Source organism: Chlamydotis macqueenii, chromosome 5 (genome assembly GCF_036417535.1).
Source record: "Chlamydotis macqueenii isolate bChlMac1 chromosome 5, bChlMac1.mat, whole genome shotgun sequence".
NCBI classification, from domain to species: domain Eukaryota; kingdom Metazoa; phylum Chordata; class Aves; order Otidiformes; family Otididae; genus Chlamydotis; species Chlamydotis macqueenii.
In genome coordinates, this window is record NC_141560.1 from 20,607,491 (window position 1) to 20,626,115 (window position 18,625).

Below are 18,625 nucleotides of genomic sequence, written 5' to 3' on the forward strand. Positions count from 1 at the left end.
CGATTGTTCTGAAATGTGGAAGGCTACAATTCATTTAAATAATTTCCTCAGTGATTAAGTATTTACAGTATGAATAATTAAGGCTGCAATCAAAGCACAAAGAATCACTGAAGTAAAGGAGAGAGCTTACGTGGTTAATGTAAGCACATTTTTAAGCTCTTTGCTGGTTTGTAATAAAACTTGTTTACAGATTGTGGTCGTGCTTGTCAATGATGCTAGAATTAATAAGCAAGGGAAAAAGGGAAGAGGAAAGAAGCTGACAATTGTTCTGTGCTTCTGTTTTATACAGATGCCACCTCTACTGATTGTACTGGGGCAGGCTGGGAGTAAATTCAGTTAAATATGTTATCCACAGCAACAAAAAAAATAAACAAACCCAAGTATTTGAGAAAACACATAAATACAAACCAGCCTGTGCTCTTATTTTAGGCACCTGGATAAAAGTACATGCAGGTAAGAAATAGCATTCTGTTTTACCCCCCGCCACTACTCATGATGACTTTGCCTCACCCTGAAACAGTATTTCTGTCTTTTTCCTTTGACTTCTTTATGTCTAGTATTGTTTGTTCCAGCTTCCATCTCACCATTGCTAGAGCTCATAGTTGTGATACTTCCTCTTTTTAGATAAATATTTCAGGCTTATTACGCTTTGCAAAATGGGATTTTAAAAATCTATAAACTATCATTTTGTTCTCTACTTCCCTAATTTTGAGAGAATAGTTTCTTTAATGTCTGCTTCTTCATCTTCAAATGATAGGGTTGACCTTGGATTTGATTTAAACTCCATTATAACTTTATAAACCTTGCAGGGATTTCTTTGATGTTCCCTTGCATCCAGTGAGTATACATGCAGTTTTTCAGTCTTTTTTCATACTACAAATCTGTGAAGCTTGATATCATTTTTGTTGCAGTAGGATGTACTCAATCAGCAGCAATGATACTGTTTCCAAGATATGGTGCCTAGGCCTGATGAATACGCACCAAATCAACCCCAATCTTCAAGCTACGTTTAACCAAAAGATAGAAGCAAAAAATGGATTTACCTATAATATTAAACAAATTATTGTTATTTTTAATAGAAGTGAGCTAGGCTTTTTTAATTTGATATTTATTTGACATATATCTTTAAATATATATCTATGTCATGCGTTATTGGAAGAGCTTATGTTGAGAAGGGTAAACTCAGTTGTGCTTGCAATCTGTCTTTATATCTGTGCTTTATACTAAGTTTAGGCTTGTATTAGTTCTATTATAAAGTGACGCACAGACAAACTCAAAAGTTCCTGCAGGACCCTATTTTCTCTCCTATGCTAGACTGTTTAGTGATTTGTCTACCTTATTTCCTACCAACTTCTCCACTTCATGATTAATGTTAGGTGCTAGAAAATTATCCAAAAATGTGAAAGATGGTTTATATACTGAATAAGTGATGAAACTATGACAATTTATACCAACTGAGTATTTTTCTTGTAGTCTATTTCAGATAGTCCTTCATATTAGATAGTCATGGTGGTACAAAGACATTAAAATATAAGAGAAATTTTTAATAGCTTCATCTCATGCTGAACTGTTGTGAATATTAACAGAATTTTACCCTACTGTCAGTATGAAATTTTTCATTATTATAAATATGTATTTTATCATTATGGGAGCCAAGACTGGCCCCATCAACTTCTATTCTAGGAGTCTCTTGCGCATCATGAGATACATGATGAATTTAAATCTGATCATGGCTTTAATCTACGTCTCTTCTAAACATGATGGTGTCTCCTCCTAAGAGTTTACAGAGAGAAAACAAAAAATCTTTTATATATTAGAACAAAAAGGCATGTTATCTTTTAATGTTGATCTTTATAAAAAGTTACAGAATAGTGGAAGGAGAAATGAATCTTTAATTCTGTAATTTTTCAAGACTTCCTTCGACTTCAGCAGAATTGCAGTCTCATTTCTCCTATGGTGACTCCAGGTGTACAAATACATCTTCACTAGCTGAAAAAAATACTTTTTTCTTCTTTTTTTTAATTAAGAGAAAAATGAATATAATGAAAACACTTAGGTTTTTTTTAGTCAAAAAGAAACAATTGAAACTAAATGAACATTAATAAATCACCCAAAAAAAAAAAAAAAAGACAAGAAGAAAGGTAGCGGTTTCCCTAACAGCCTTGGTGGCAGCAGCAGGCAAGAAGATTTAGGAGAAAAACAGTTGAAGCAGTCATTACTTGGAAATTTTCTAATTGATTAAGGCTTTCCTTTAGTGTTCACAACTTTGATAGGTAGCTAGCAGAAAAAAAATTACAATTTCAAACCTCCTAGGTCCCGTGTTTGGTAGAAAACACACAGGAGGTAACTGCAGATTAAGCCCCAGTTCTGCAACTGAAAGGAAAAACTGCTGCAAGCGCAGTGAGATTCTGCACCTGTGTACTTCCTAGGTGTTTAGTAAAAGCATGTTGATGAACAAGCTTCGTTGAGTATGAACTGTGCTCATTTTAGGAAGCACTAGAAACCAAAGATTTCTTTTCCTTCTCACTTGATACATTTTTCCTTTCATTGGTGGGTTAAGTGATTACATCTTTTACTTAATAGAAAATGATAATTAAGGGCTTCATCCCTGTAAAGGCAGCACTTAAGTGCCCAGATTGGAAATACATTTGAAGTCTCATGTTCATATATTATCTGATCCTAGAAGCCCTAAGTGCCTTAGTTTTCTAGAGTATTTCTCTTTTAATGCTTTAAGTGTTCTACATATTGTCGTAGTTCAGCCCCGATCAGGACGAGACTATGCAGTCTCTCTGTCACTCCCCCCACCCTCCGAGAGAATAGGGAGAAATAATATAAGGAAAGACGGATCGAGGTTTGAGATAAGGACAGGGAGAAAATCCTTAAAGTTACCATCACAGGCAAAACAGACTTGACTTGGGGAAAACTATTCATTTATTACTAAAAACAGCAGGATAATGAGACAGAGAACAAGATAATCTCCCCCCACCCCTCCCTCTTCCTGAGCTTAACATTCTCTACCACCTTCCCCCCCCACCTAGAGTGGCACAGGGGGGAAGAGGGAATGGGGGTTACAGTCAGTTCATCACGTGTTGTTTTACGCCGCTGCTTCATAGTCGGGGGAAGAACTCCTCACATTCCTCCCTTGCTCCATTGTGGGGTTCCACCCATGGGCTGCAGTCCTTCGTGAAACTGCTCCGGCATGGGTCATCTCTTCCACGGAGTACAGTCTCTCCAGAATAGCTGCCCCAGCGGGCCCTTCATGGGCCACAGCTGCCTTCGGCATCCGCCTCCCCCAGTGTGGGGTCCTTCACAGGCTCCAAGTGGATCTCTGCTCCTCCGTGGACCTCCATGGACTGCAGGGGGACAACCTGCTCCACCATGGTCGTCACCACAGGCCGCAGGGGAATTCTGGCCAGGAGCCACATTACTCCTCCCCCTGCTTCTGAACTGACCTTGGCGTCTGCAGCTGTTCCTCTCACAAGAAATGTTCTTCACAACAGGCTGGCAAAAGCCTCTCAGAATCTCTTCACATCATCCATTTCATCTCCTCTCCACTTCTTGCAGCCGGGCCGGGCCAAGTTGGGCCCAAACGGCAGCCTGGCAGGAGGCCAGAGGGTGAGGCCTGCAAGGCAAGGCCCATGAGGCCTGCACCTCCCCCTCTGCGCCTCTGCCCCCACTCAGCTTCTTCACATCTTCTCTTCTCTTTTTTTTTTCTGTTTTCCCCTTCTTAAGTACATTATCACAGAGGCGTTGTCACGGAACATTCTGCTACCACTTGGCTTGGCCTTGGCCAGCAGCGGGTCCACCCTAGTCCCGGCCGAGTCCACTGAACAAAGGGGAGCGACTTCTAGCAGTTTCGTACAGAAGCTACCACCTTAGGCCCCCCCTTACTAAACAAAACCACAACAAAATGTCTCTCTTGACAGGCCTGATGTAACCAAACCTTTTTCACGCATCAAGTAGAGGCAGGGTAAGAAAGATGTGACTGATATTTGCTTGCCTTAGGCTCACATGTAAGGATATTAAAAAATGTGACAGTATGTAGACCTTTTTAATATGGTAACACTATCACAACCAGTAATAAACATTTTGTAACACAGCTAAATATAAAATTGATATGTAACTACAAACAAGAAAATGGAGATTTCAGGCATATTTGCTCCAGCATGGTAGTTTGTGCAAGTAGCAAAATCTACAAGGTGAGAACAAAGGAAGTATAATGAGAGATATCTGATAGAATCAGGATAACTCTGTAGAATAAGCAGGAAAGATGCTTGGTGAAATCAGAACAAGTCCTTCTCCATCACCAAAAAGATTAATTATGTCAAGAGTAAATGAGATCACCCTTTTTCTTTTGTAGAAAGCATTGACCAGAACAAAACATGAGTAAGGAAAATGGAGAAGAAAAAAAAAAATCATACTTGGGCCACAGTTTCCTTCATCAAAGTGCTCTAAATCCTGGCCACCCCCATCTCAGTGACCAGGCACCTTAGCCCTAGCTTGACTTAACTGGAGGTGTGTGGTATTCATCTTCAACTGATTTAGGATAAAATTATTAAGGATTAACTGTTTGAAGATGTAGTGATAATTATTATATTGACCAGATGTGTTATCAATGAATATCAGTCCCACAAAATGTTGAAGTTTGAAACTAGCCTGATTTATGAGTCTTTTATGCAGTTCTATCAGAATGTTCTCTAATATGTTCTCTCTCTCTCTGTATGTTCTCTCTCTCTATATATATAAAAAGAGATTCAATCTGTGGCATAGAGAGTCTGTCTGTCTTGCCAATTTACTCTGTAGTGGGAGAATTGTTTCTTAACGCATGTTCATAGTGTGCAAAAACTTTTTACCAGCTGATACTTTTCAGTGCTACTATTGCACAATTAAATAAGAATTATTTATAATGGTATTAAAAGAATGCTGAAATCTCACCCAAGGCAATTATTTGTAGATTTGAATTCTATTACAAGGGCAAATAAATAGCTCCTGTTTAAATGCATCTACAAAGACCCAAATGTTTCATTACTAGAATTCTTTAGGATGGGACTTTATTCCTTTTCTGTTTGTTTTTTTTTCTTTTCTTTTAATGATATATTATGCTCTGATAATAGCAATGCAGTACATGGACGTGTTTTAGCTGCGCTGCAGATAGCACCATATGGGTATATTTAGCAAATCCAATAACACTTCACCACTCATTCTCAGAACATTTAAAAATGTACAAAAGTGTGAAGATAAATCCCCTCAGAGAGACTCTCATCTCCAGTGGCACACAGTAGCAAATCTCTAGCAGTCTCAGGCAGCGTGGTCCTTTTATTTTTCAGATCAATTTGTTTAATGAAATCAGTCAAATTACAGATTAGAATTGGTGAAGTATGAAAGAGTAAAATGTTGACGATAATTTTCAATTATTTTAAAAATTTTTATATATGTTTTGGAATATCTGTATAAAGTGAAATCAGTGCTGAACCATTTGAAATACATTGTGCTCAAGTGGGAGAGAGCTTCATTGAGACGTTTCCCCTGCAAAAGGACAGGCAGCAGGTAAGGTGCTGATGGAGGCTGGGTGGGGAAGAATCTCACATCTCTGTAGATGTGTCTTCTAACATTACAGAATGCAGAGTGGATGAAGGAAGGTATATAAAAGGGATTGCAGCACAATCCCACCTCCTCCTTAGCCCTTGCTTGCAAGTTCTGGCAGTGTTGCTGAAAGAGCTTTGGCTGAATACAGATGATCTCTGAAAAGGTGATCATCCCTCTCTGATTTGAGTGGAAGCTGAATGATGTAGGCTGTAACTTCCAGAATTAGTTCAAGTACTGCTGTGACAGATTCTTGAACTGGTCTCTGATTATATAATGTGATAGATTCTGGATTCAGAGATGCAGGGACGAAGTTATAGCTAGTCAAATACACACCTAAAGATCCCTTTCAAGTAAAATGCATAAGTAAAGCTTTAAATCAACGACATAGTTGAGATCCGTTAACATACGGAACTCCTTAAGTCTGTATCTAATATTAAACAAGTACTTAAATATTTTGCCAAATATAGATAGATTACTTACATTGGAATGACTGAGAGCTTTACTGCAAGAGCACTTTGTAGAAAGGAAAGACAATGCTGTTATTTCCCAGAGTGCTAATGTGCCATGATTTGCTCCTGAGAATATTTCAGTCTGCATCCTGAAGGCAGGTAAAGGCTTCTTAGGTCTGCTGATAAATGAAACAAATATCTCTGTTCTAGTAAGAATTAGAGCAGATTATTATGAGAGACCATAAGGATTATGAAAATGCCTGGAGAGCACACTCTTGACTAGAGATCTTTGTATGCTGATTTTAATTAGGCTCTGAATTTAACCTTCTGTTTCCTCTGTCAGTTCTTGTCTGATTCTATGTCCTTTTCCTTCTACTTCCTCATACTTATTCACTTGAGCTCACTTACTCTTTCCTTTCCTGTCTTGGATTTGAGAGATACTTTTTTTCTTAATTTCTTTCCCTCACCTTTCATAGCAATTTTTCCTCTAAATCTTTACCAAATTACTCATACTCTCCACATAGTGTTTAAATTATTTCCTTGCTAACCGGTATCTGCCTTACTTTTGCTCCAGGAATTCTGTTTGCCCATAATGACAATAGAAGAAAAAATACATGGTGTGGGCCTAAACACTGATCCATGATACTCAACAGTGGTTAATAGCCACCAGGCTCCCAGGTGCAGTTGGGCTAATCCCTGCTAGTAATTTTGCGGGCAGTACGCAGGCATGATTCAGACCGTAGCAAATACCAAGGATATTCTCCACAGCAGGAAGAACAAGACCAGACCAGCTTGATTCCCTTATCCTACAGTCATTCAACACTATATAACTTGGCTTTGATCCCTTGAACACCTCCACATGCCCTTATGACACAGTATGCATCACACACCCAGGCTTTTTTTTTCTGGTGGGTTGCTGTACAGCCCATACATTATTTCAGATGTTTTGAAATGACCAAATATATATTTATATTTTACAATGCCTTAGGGCTTCAGCAGTACTACATGGGGCTCAAAGAGGGCCCTGGGCCAAGCTCTATGTAATGTTTTTTTGAATACTCTGCTGTAGAAAGCGCATTGTGGCTGTGAGCCAATCTGTGCCACTTGGTCTCAGATGAGAACTGATCCTCGGCTTGTTTTACATACTAATGTAGAATTATCCGAAAGACAGCCAGAAACTGGCTTTGCAAATACATCTTGTTTCCCCAGCTGCATCTTCTGTTCAGACACACCTAGGAGGAGTGATGTGCAAGAGGCTCTCCAGAAAAGAAAGTGACCTGGAGCAAAGTGCTTCGCTGTTGCCTTGTGCTAGAAATCGCTCGTAGTGGTCATAGCAGTGTATGTCCAACTACTCACCCTAACGACAAACTTCACAAGCAAACCCTGCCACCTAAATATGGGGTTGCAATTAGGCCTATCAGAGAAAACTTTGTAAGAGTCATAGAAATGAGACAGTCAAATTGCATTGATGCTCATCTAAAGACAGGAAGATAGTTGGTTGTGGGAACTTAATTTACATGTAGGGATATTCATTGTTGCCTTACCTTGTGCTTGTGCCTAAAAGGAGAGCTTGTCTCCCACTGAAGGCTCTCAAACTCAGTCTTATTATTTTTTTTACTCTGGTAAGAACTAGGTGAAAAAGCAGAATTCATTGCCAGGGAATCTATTTTTACTACATTGTAAGAGCAGATATTTACCCTAACAAAAACTATCTGTTATTAGTAGTCAATCACATCCACACAAACAGCGGATTTTGAAATTTTACCTTTCAGCCTCCACTTAAGCTTCAGCATTGAATCATTATGACTTTCTCTAACACATCCTTATCATCAGCTTGCTCATGATTTTCTATGAATTTTCACAGGTGAAATGTGGTTGCCCACTTATTTTTCTCCCTAAAGTTGCAATCAAAAAGGCAAAATTCACTACTTTAATTTGGATGAGCGTTCTTACAGATTCAGGGCTCATTTATATTGTTCCCAAATGCCTTAGTAGCATACCTATAGCTATAACAAGCACCAGTAGATGGCTCTGTAATTCCTGAATTATAAGCAAGGAAACAAGGGAGGCTTTGATAGCTTTGACTTTTGCAAGCAGATTTAATTTGGTGACACCAATGACAGGAATAAACTTCATGCCGACTTGCTGAAATGGGACACTTCCATTTGTTATGTCATGTCGTTTCAAAATGGCCAGTTTGTCCTCGACCCACATCGACCTTGAGGACTTCCGATGGAGCAAGGGGAATGCTGTCGTTCTGTACAGGCAACGGCTCCAAATAAATCGGCAGCAGGATGACACTCAGCTTACGGGGGAGGCTAGAATTACTAAGCATTGCCATGCGCTGCTCACTGCAGAATGATAAACATGAAGATGTGGAGGCTACTACAGACGCCCAAGCTCAGCGGTTCTGTATCCTGGGAAATGGGAATAAATCTGAGAATAGAAGAGCTGTGTCGAACATATGTCTGCACTGAAATTAACTAACAAACACTCAGAAAAGGTTGTTTCTGTTTTGCTTAAAAATAAATCTGGCTGAGAATGGGAAAGATAAAAGCGAGAAGGAAACACACAGCAAAAAAATCTGCTTTTATTACTCAAGCAGTTTGATCATTTGTTACAAGCAATTTAGATGCAGTAGTAGGATTTCGCCTCTGTACAGCCCCCATTCCTGAGTGCGGGACCAGAGTGTGCTCGCAAAGGAGATTATAAGTATGCTTGAGTGCTCTGCCTGAGGTCTACTGGGACCCCGCCATGTATTCTTTCACAAGTTAAACTAATTTGAATATGTGTAAAAATTACTGTCGAAAAAGGGGTTTTTAAAAAATTTTTATCTGGGACTCTGCACTCAATACAAATATCGCCTGTATTTAAATGTAAACGGAGACATCTAAATTAAAAGCATGGGCACAGCAGGAATCTTTCTAGAGTCTGAAAAAGAGCAGAGAGCAATTCAGTTTGTAGCAAAGCAAAGATGTTTCACCTACACCAGCTGAGATGATCACTTGTATGTTTTAAGTAAATTCAAAACCATATGAAAACAATATAGACATTTTGGGCTAACTATAGTCTGTGACATGACATGATATACAATATTGCTAAGTGGCATATCATGACTGAAAATATCAAAATAAGTTAAACTTAACTTTATAGCTGGTATTTTTTTTTTGCCCAAGGTAGATATTCTACATGACAACTATTTCATTACATACTTCAGAATGAAAAATACTATTGGTAAACCCCCAGAAAATCATCCTAATTGTACTTCTGAAGGAAATTTATTTTATAGACCTCTTCCAGATAGTCCTAGTGTGTGTTTCAATGGCACATAAATACTGTCTCTGCTATTGTTTATCTGCTTTAAAAACAGATACAAGCTGGTTTAAAAAGAAAGATCCATCTATTTAATGCAAATGGTAAAAATATACAAGGATGTTGATATTTAAACATTAATATTAAACATTATGTGTTTATGTCAATAACTCATGCATAAGCAAAATAATGATCTTTTTAATAAAAAAGATCACTTTAAAAATAAAACTAAGGTGTTCTCTAAGCCCGTTACTAGCTTCACTTGCCATTGCCAATGATTTTCAGAGTAAGGAAAGTAAGATTACAATGGAGAAAATTCATATAACACTATTCTTTATTTCACTGCAGATAAGCTGCATATGGAGAGATCATTCCATTTATACAATGCATTAAATTTCTGCAACCTTTTATTTACTTAGAAAAGGCTAAAGTATCTCACATAATTCAGTATTCAGCACTGATACTATCTCAGGAAACAATGCACTTTAAATAAGCTGAGGCACAAGTATTAATATATTTTATAATGTACAAATGTAGTCATATTGAACTGGGTAAAAGACAAACCTGAGTTTAAGGCAACCCACACCTTCTTTAAATTTATATAACCCAAAATATATTTTAAATTTACCTTTTTAATGACAATTAAATAAGTTTTGTTTCTATTGAGAATAATATTGTCAGGGTAAGCTACCTTGAATTACATTACATTCACTGCCTAAGTGCAGGCAGTGCTAATCGAAGAGCTGATAGCTTTATTCAACTTCTGCCCTATGGCAAGACTGAGATAATTAAATTGTTATATATGAATACAACATGGTTCCTGGATTCAAATATCTAAAAAATGGGTGGAAAAAAATACCTTCAGGTTCAAGTAAATACAGCCTATATACCTGCAGAGTTGCATATAGTGCTGATAACCACTTATGACAGAGGTCATATTATTTGGTAATTCATGTTTAATAGCAACATTCTATTTCTTCATTCACTTTGTCATGTGACAGATCAGAATCTGTCTGAAATGAGACTACTTCCGTATCTTCCAGCTTTAACCAGCATCACAGGACTGACAGAAGCTGACAGAGAGATGCTTCTTCATTCTTTTCTGAATTACAGAATTACCCTTATCTCCCCGGTCCTGTCCTGGATCAGGAGCGTGTTTGAACACTGCATTCATATGACATTTCAAAATTAGAATTCAGAGTTTTATGGCCTGTAAAAACCAGTCTCAGAAAGGTATACAGAGAGAGCAGATCAAATGACTGCCATATATATTACAGAAAAATCTTTTCAAAATTAACACTATATTTACTAGCTCTAGATTTTTTTCTCAATCCACTTGCTGCTGAGGAGTGCCTGTATAGATTCAATTCTTTATGCTAACCGCTAGCACATTACTATGATGTGAATAATACAATTCATATTAGTTGAGACAAATGCAATCATTTTACTAAAGAGTTAAGATAGCAACCTCAACATACTGAATTTCCAGTAATTTTAATTTAAATGCCAGAAAATAACATCCATTCTTCTCTGAAATATATAGTATTATGACTAGATTTTTTCAAGGTTGGGCACAATAACACTTAATGCCACTTATTAATATTGATATAGTAACTGCTGGAGAATTCAAGACAATTTCCTTCTTACTTATGCTATAACTTATATACAGTATACACATAATATAAAAACCGTATACTATATACGCATTCAAACAAATGTATAGTTTCCAGTGTACATATAGTGGAAAAGGGAAAAAAAAGAAAATGAAATTGAAGACACAAACAGAAATCTCTCAACAGAGACTTTCCAAATGTTTTTGAAGTGTTTATGGATACAAAAAGAACACTGGCAATTATCCTTATCTTATCAAAATGAAAACAAAAACCATATGCACAAAGACACACATGCATACACACACACACTTACAAGGTAGCTGCTATAGAAAATGTGATTGTTTGCTCTGATTGTTCTGGGTTGTGATGTGGGTTTTTTTCTTTAAAAAAAAAAAAAAGAGATTTGGGGTTTGAAGTTTTCTTTCTTCCTAAATCAGCTGTATCCTTACCCTTTATCAAGTAAAACTGCAGAGAATTCAAAGCAGATGGTATAAACTAACCAGAGTGAGAGATTAAGCAAATAGTTCAGAAAGAATTGCAAGAAAGCCATTCTATCTGCATCATGCCAGGATACTTCTCAGCCCACATCCACGCTATTATTAGATATCACATGGGATCCATGGCTAGTAATACTTTCACACAACAACCTTGGAATTACTTAGCACAAAATTTACAAAATGTACAGATGGATATCTTTACTTTTTGGCATATTAGGGAGTTTTTATTTGAAAAATGTTTTGATATATATATTTTAAAAGCTTTTAAATATATACACATATAAAAGCATAAAATCATAAATATCTAGTCATTTGCTGTAAAGTGTATCTATTTTTCACTGTTGTGTACATGAGCTCTGCTTTATATAAAAGAAAGTTCATGCAGTATACATCTCTTAAGATCATTCTTGATGGCAATATTGGATGAGAAAGCAACCTTTCCCCGTAAAAGCTATCTGTAGATGCTCTTGAAAGAACACTCCTATTTGTGTAAATGAAAAGTATGTTTCTCTAGGGGACTGATTGCACCATTGACCGAATGGAGAAAACCACAGACTCCACAAACCCTGCTAGGAATGAGAGGCCAATGACAACATACGCTTTTGTAAGCCAGAAAGAATTATATACCCTATCCAGACCTCTCCAGCAAGGATTATTTTATTGATTTCAGGAAGCTGAGTGAATTGAATTACACAAATAAATACATTATCAAAAGGCAACAACCTCAAAAAGATCACATCTCCAGTATTTGCTCAAGTTGAAGGATGCATTGGCACCTTACCAACAGCCCAGAGGCTGCATAAAATTTACATATAGTAGATCAGCTTTCCTCCCCTCTCATGTATTTAAAGATAGGATGAGATGCACAGATTCATTTATTCAAGTAGATGTTGATGGTTAGACAAATACATGCAAGGAAGTCCTTGGGTGACTGATAAAAGATTATTTTTCCAGGTGATCTTGAAATAGAAGGATTTTGCCCTTCCTTAGTTACAAACAGGTATCTGAACAATGACAAGGTATATTGCTTTCATTTTATTTCCTATTCATTACTGAAAAAATATTGCTGTATTTCTTCTCTATGAAAAAAAAAATAATGAATCTAGAACTTCTGAATTAGGAACAGAAAATCCCTTGTATGTTGGTCAAACACTCCAGGTCTCTAATGGCCACCTTAGAGACTATCTTCCTCTTGTCCATCTGGGCTTTGGTGAAGAGACACAATTATGAGCAGCATGAATTCATTTGACAGCAACAAGCATATTGAGACACACTAAACTGTCACCAGTATGAATTAAGTAAAAAAATAAGAGCGGCAAAACCAAACTGCAATATTCAGAAATAAATTAACAGTTCTTCTTCCGCAGGAATAAGTGGAATTTTTATATGAGGTTTTAACAAATAATAGCTGTTTTGGAAGTTTAAATGATAACAAACTGACCATTCATTATTAAATGGGATCTAAAGAGAAGTGAAACATAGAAAGATGTTCTTTTAGAAGCTATGAGTTAAATAATCCCTAACTTAAATGACATAGTTTGTTAAAAATACATTATATTATATTTAATCATGGATTAAATACTCAAAAGTAAGAAATATAGATTGCATTCCTTGTAAAGAGGCAAATGGCTGAATCCTTGCTTTAAGTAAACTGCTGAACACAAATTTAATTATTAATTAAGAACCAGCTGAACCTAAGATTAATTGTGGAACAGCTGCCGCTGCAGACCCATGATCAAGTGTCTGCTCTTGAGTGAGCAAGGGTACTTGCTGTGGGAATTTAGGGTGATAAATCCTTCTGTGCTACTGAGCTGAATCTTCTGCAGATCTGCCCAGAAAATACTTCAGAAAGAGTCAAATGACAAGAACCTATTGCTAGTACCCAAGATTTAATAAAGCAATTGAGCGGCAGAGGAGGAGTTGGTATAACAGTAAGAGCGTGTATCTTCGCAATGACTGAAATAGAAATTGAGTTTTGTAGTGCAATTTATCCAGCCATGCTCAAAGAGATAAGGAATGCTTCTTAGTAGCAAACAACAGTTATTTGAAGTAATTGCATGTCCAGAACAACTTCTGTCCAAAACCGCAGGAGCACTATGAGGTTTTTTTTGCATCTTAAGGTTTACCAGAGTGGTGTCCAATAACAGACCACAATTCACTACAGGAACATGCCAACAGCTTGCAAAACTCAACAGCAGGAAATACTTGGAGACTTTGCTACCCTATCTTAAAAGAAGCAGAGACAGCACTAAAAAATAAATGCTGAGTCTGAGAAACAAAATGATCCTACTCAACTGCTTGTTAAATACTGTACCATATAAAAGTGTGGTAGAAATTCCTGTAGCTGGAGATCTTATTAAGATTTTTTTCCTCAAATTTAATTTGTCTTCCTTCTTGACTACATTTTTAATGAGGAAATGAAAAGCCCAATGTGGTAAAGCTCACAGTAATTTTTAAAAATAGAAATAATTGGAAAAAGAGATCATGACAGTCTTTGCTTGGGCAATTTGATATAAATTTGTGTGGAAGGGTTGTGTCTAAAACTCACAAAATATGTATCTACATTTATATTACGCTCAGGATAAGTGGAGGGAACCCAGAACAGTTCAAAACTGAAAGTCATCGAGAATTGTTTTCTTACTGTAGAACTGTATTTTTTTTTTCGGTTTTGGCTATTGCAAAAACAATTGGGATCAAACCAGCAACAAGAAGCTAGACTTGGCTAGTGTATGGGTTTCAGTGAACCTTTCAAATAAATAATAGTACTAAGTTGAAGGCTACTACACACCTGGCAACAAAAATGAAGTAAGATGAGTAAGATAGTATGTGGTTAAAGTGAGTGGGAGAAGGTTAGCCAAAATACCTTCTAAGAGGGGACAAAATGAATTCTAAGCTCCTCCTTACATATTTACAACATCCAGGGTTCTTTCCTTTCTGTCTTTGCAGAAATCTATAAAATTCAACATCTTAATGCTCTGTGTATTAAATAACAAACCTTAAAATTCAAGGCAGGTTTAATGGACTGACAATCTGCGCATAAAAAAATATCAGCTTTAGATTGAGTGATATTAGCCCCTACTGTCTCTATACTTGCTCCCTGTTAAAGTCAGATCTGATTTCAAGAGCAGAACAAAGCATTTCAAGTATAGTTAGGGTTTGTCTTGGGAAGGAAGAACAATTTTTATGGTTAGAGAACTAGGAAAGGAATCAGACTTGAATTCTACTCTAAACTCTGCATAGGAACACAAAGATAGCTAACCTAAAATTGGAAAACTTCATGAAAATGTGTTCTTCTCTGTGTCACAGAATCCCTTTATAGGCTTTTTTTTTTTTTCACTTGTGATGGTAGCTACTATACACTATTTCATAAGATCATGTCTGTCGTTTGATTTCACCTCACGTACCAATGTACCATAGCTTACTTTCATCAGTACTGGGATTACTGCTGTATATCTAAATCAGAATTTATTTTCTCAGCCCTGCTGACTTAAAGATTTCTTCCTCAAAGGGTCTTCCAATTCTTGTCTGAAGAACTATGTGAATAGAACTGATATGACGAACAGATGAGCTAAGAGACTTTGCCAGCTCTGGGACCTAGATCCCCTGTTCCTACATAGTGTAATAGCTCTATGGGGAGTTTCCTCCTCGAATTCAGAGAGGTCAAGATTTCACTCATGGAGACCTTTGAAATACAGTCCCAATGTAAAATGATATTGCTTGACAAGTTACAGTGCATTTTAGCATTTTGTTACTATTGTAATCCAGACTGCTAGCATAATTTATAGGTTTAGATTCTTCAGTATAGCAAACATTTTTGTGTTACGAAATACATTTGTCACTGCATTTATTTCTGTGTGGTTTATCTCACTGTCATATGCTCGGCTTATTGTGTCAACTATTTGAAGAAGTATAACATATATATTTGAAGAGAGATAAAGTGTGTATGAAATTTTGCATTAAAAGTGTTAATTTATACAAGATATCTGTGATCTTTTTGGACTGTAAAATCAAATATAAGATTGGATGAAAACGCTGAGATCATTTCAATTTTGAAAATGTCACTGCCTCCAAACTCTCTGCTGACTTATCTTTGAGTCATTTACATATCTCTGTCCAACTCTGGCAAAGAAAACACTTCTTTAAGATAAACCTGTTTTTTTTTTTTTTGAGATTTACAAATAGAACGACTCTAAGTAGTTGTAAAATAAAGTCTAACTTGTTGTGATTTGAAAGCCAGAAGGAATGTGGTAAAAATAATAATAATAATTCACAATAACAATAGTAACAGTAACAATACTGATAATGCTAATAATGATAAGTGTAATAACAAAAAGTATTTATCTGCATTTCAGGGGAGCACGTACCTTCCACTGAGAACTCATGATGTACTGAATTAGACAGTACTTGAATGCAACATGGTAATATCTAAACACAATAGGACAAGATTCAGTTTTAGAGAGTGTCCAAAGTCAAAATCAACCAAAAACTGGAAAGTTGAATGTAATAGGGCTGAGATGACATTTAAGGATCAGAGTCTTCTGCTCACTTCTGCTCTAAGGCTGGAGGAGCCTAAGCTCCCTATGGCCACTAGGTTTTAAGCAGAAAGTATAACAGACACCTTATTTTTACTTCCATATTCATAAGCACATTAGTTGTTGCAGCACTGAGTCATGTTTTGTAGCTCATACTTTAAAACAGAAAGTCAATAAACATTTGCCTTCCTAGCAACTTGATGATGCTGGTGCTGCTCTTCACATCTTTCTGAGAAGTGATTCCAGAAATTTACATAGGCTCTAGGGTAGTATGGTTCAGTTGTCCCACTGAAGATTTAGCAGACTGAAAGTCACATTTCTCCAGCTTCCGCAATAGTGTTGTAAAACAATAACTACAACAAACTGATTAGTTATCTTAGTTTGGCAGGAAGACACAATTGTTCTTTTGAAGCTACTCCAACATTCCCCTCCTTTCTCCCCCTGAAAAATGATTGTTGGAAGTAAGAGAGAAAAATGTTCTTGTTTTATGTTTAGGGCACATACCAAGGAGAGGGATAATTCGGATTCTGTTCTCTGTGCTGAGGATTGTTTTTGCATTTTCAAAGAAAACTTGTATTTGGTAAAATACATAAGTGTCCTCAGCTGGGAGAGGAGCACAGGTCTCTGATTCTAAATATCCCCGTTCGTGTAAAGAAACATGTTCTCAAATGATTGTACTGCTTTGCATTTTTATCCCTAAAATCTTGATTTCATATCTTCACTATGACACACCTTTGACTGAAGTGAGGGATAATGACCGTGCTCACTGAGACAGTGATGAAAGCAGACACATATTGTTGCTCTTTATATCCACAGCCTTCCTAAGCTGATACAAGCCTCTGAATCTCTGACTTCCAGATGTCTTGAAAAGGCTTTAAATCCCAGGTGACTGTGGTAGGAATTGGGGCCCTGAATTACAGGTTCCTCTAAATAATATTCCTAATTTGAGGACTTGCACTTAAAAATCTCATTTTCATGTCTTAAAATTGCACTATGAAAAAGCATGTTTTCTTTCCCCTTGGCACAATAATTCAGTAAAAGGAAATGGAGACATATGTGCTGAATTAATAAAGTGAACAGATAAAAAATAAGTAGGCATGGGACTGGGATTAAAGTGGAACAGTAAAAATTTATTTCTTAGTGACTAAAATTTTGTTTTATTTTTACTTTCGGTTTCAGATGCATCACTCTGGAAAACTGAACATTTTGGTTTTCGGATTCCCCCTGTAAGTGAACAGACCACTGCTGAGCTCTCAAGGAGCTGTGGCTTCTGGAAGAGTGTAAGTCTGGTAGACCAGCTGCCAGAAAGCAGTCTCAACAAAGGTGAGCTGGTCAATAATCAAACAAATTTGAGAACTTAATCAAAAGTGACTTATCTCTGTGAAACTCCCCTAATATGATTAATAGCAAGTCCAGTGACACCCAAATCCAATCACTTGCTTTGTCAACAGCACTTTCCACATATGAGTGGTTCTGTGATTACAAGTTGCTGGGAGCACTACGTAAAAGAGAAAATCTGCCCATTGCATGAACTTGCCACGTATATCAAAAAGCATGTTCTTCTGCTGCATATGGTTAACCTGCTGGCCAGAACCAGGCTCTAACCACAGCTTTCACAGCTAGGACCACACACTTTAATTTCTTGGTGTGAATGTGTCAAGGAAAAAAAAAGAATGTTAAGTCTCTCAGACAACCAGTACATCTGGCTTTTATCCTTCTCACTGACTCACTCAGGAAGGAATACAGTTATTTTTAAATCCAAGGTCCGTATGTGGAACCAAATAAACATAATTCTCCAGCTGGTTCAAAGATGATAGGAAAAGATTTTAAATCTTCTAAATTGTATAGGTTTATTTATCGTCTGCTAAATCCTGTCCCAAAAAGAATCAAAGGAATCATTTGTTCTTCAAGCACTCATTAGAACTTCAGTAATCCTAACAGAGCCACAAAACAAAACATTCTAAAACATGCAATTTAATGTTCCAGAATATATAATAACATAATTCTTCATGACTTGCTTGTGAACACTTTATTATACCTAATATATTAATTAATTAGGACTTTTCAAGCTGCTGTAAGATTCAAACAATTGAATAGAATTCCCATCATGCTGGTGTAGCTAAATTATGGCCAAGAAGGGGGAATGAAAACTCCTCAAAATTGCTGTTGATTGGTTGTCCAGCTCTTCCTGTGACTATGGTTTATTTTGCTTTTTATATCTTCTACTTAAATATTTCATGTGTGTGTTTTTGGTTTGTTTTTTTTTTTTTAAACTGCATTTACTATTGAAAATAATATCTTAAACAGCATTTGGGAAAAAAAAAAAGTTATTTTGGTGGTCACTATGGAACCTCAATTACCAGGGCTTTTTTAAAGGTGTTAGCAATCACATCACTCATAATCCCTGCTCCTACAACTTCTACAGAGGCTACTTCTCCCTGAATCGACTGTGCATGACTGATTTGCAGCTAATTACAGGTTGTGGGATTCACTTGGATATATGTTTATATTCTTTTTCCAGTCTATTTAGTGTGTGACACTAAAAAAAAAAAAAAAAGTGATGTATATAGTCTTTCTGTTTAAACAAGTAAAAGAGTTTCCTTTTTCTATGATTATTTAGTAATTTGAAAAATAAG

General features: G+C 36.6%; 1 long non-coding RNA gene across 1 annotated transcript in view; it reads left to right on the plus strand.

Moving 5' to 3' along the window:
• The first annotated feature begins 5,319 nt into the window (after positions 1-5,319).
• The window catches only part of LOC147600514 (uncharacterized), a 59,036-nt gene continuing 45,730 nt past the window's right edge, over positions 5,320-18,625 (plus strand). The window contains exons 1-2 of the long non-coding RNA XR_015258753.1: positions 5,320-5,547; positions 17,169-17,269. This is a non-coding gene — a long non-coding RNA (uncharacterized LOC147600514). The remainder of the gene's footprint in view (positions 5,548-17,168; positions 17,270-18,625) is intronic.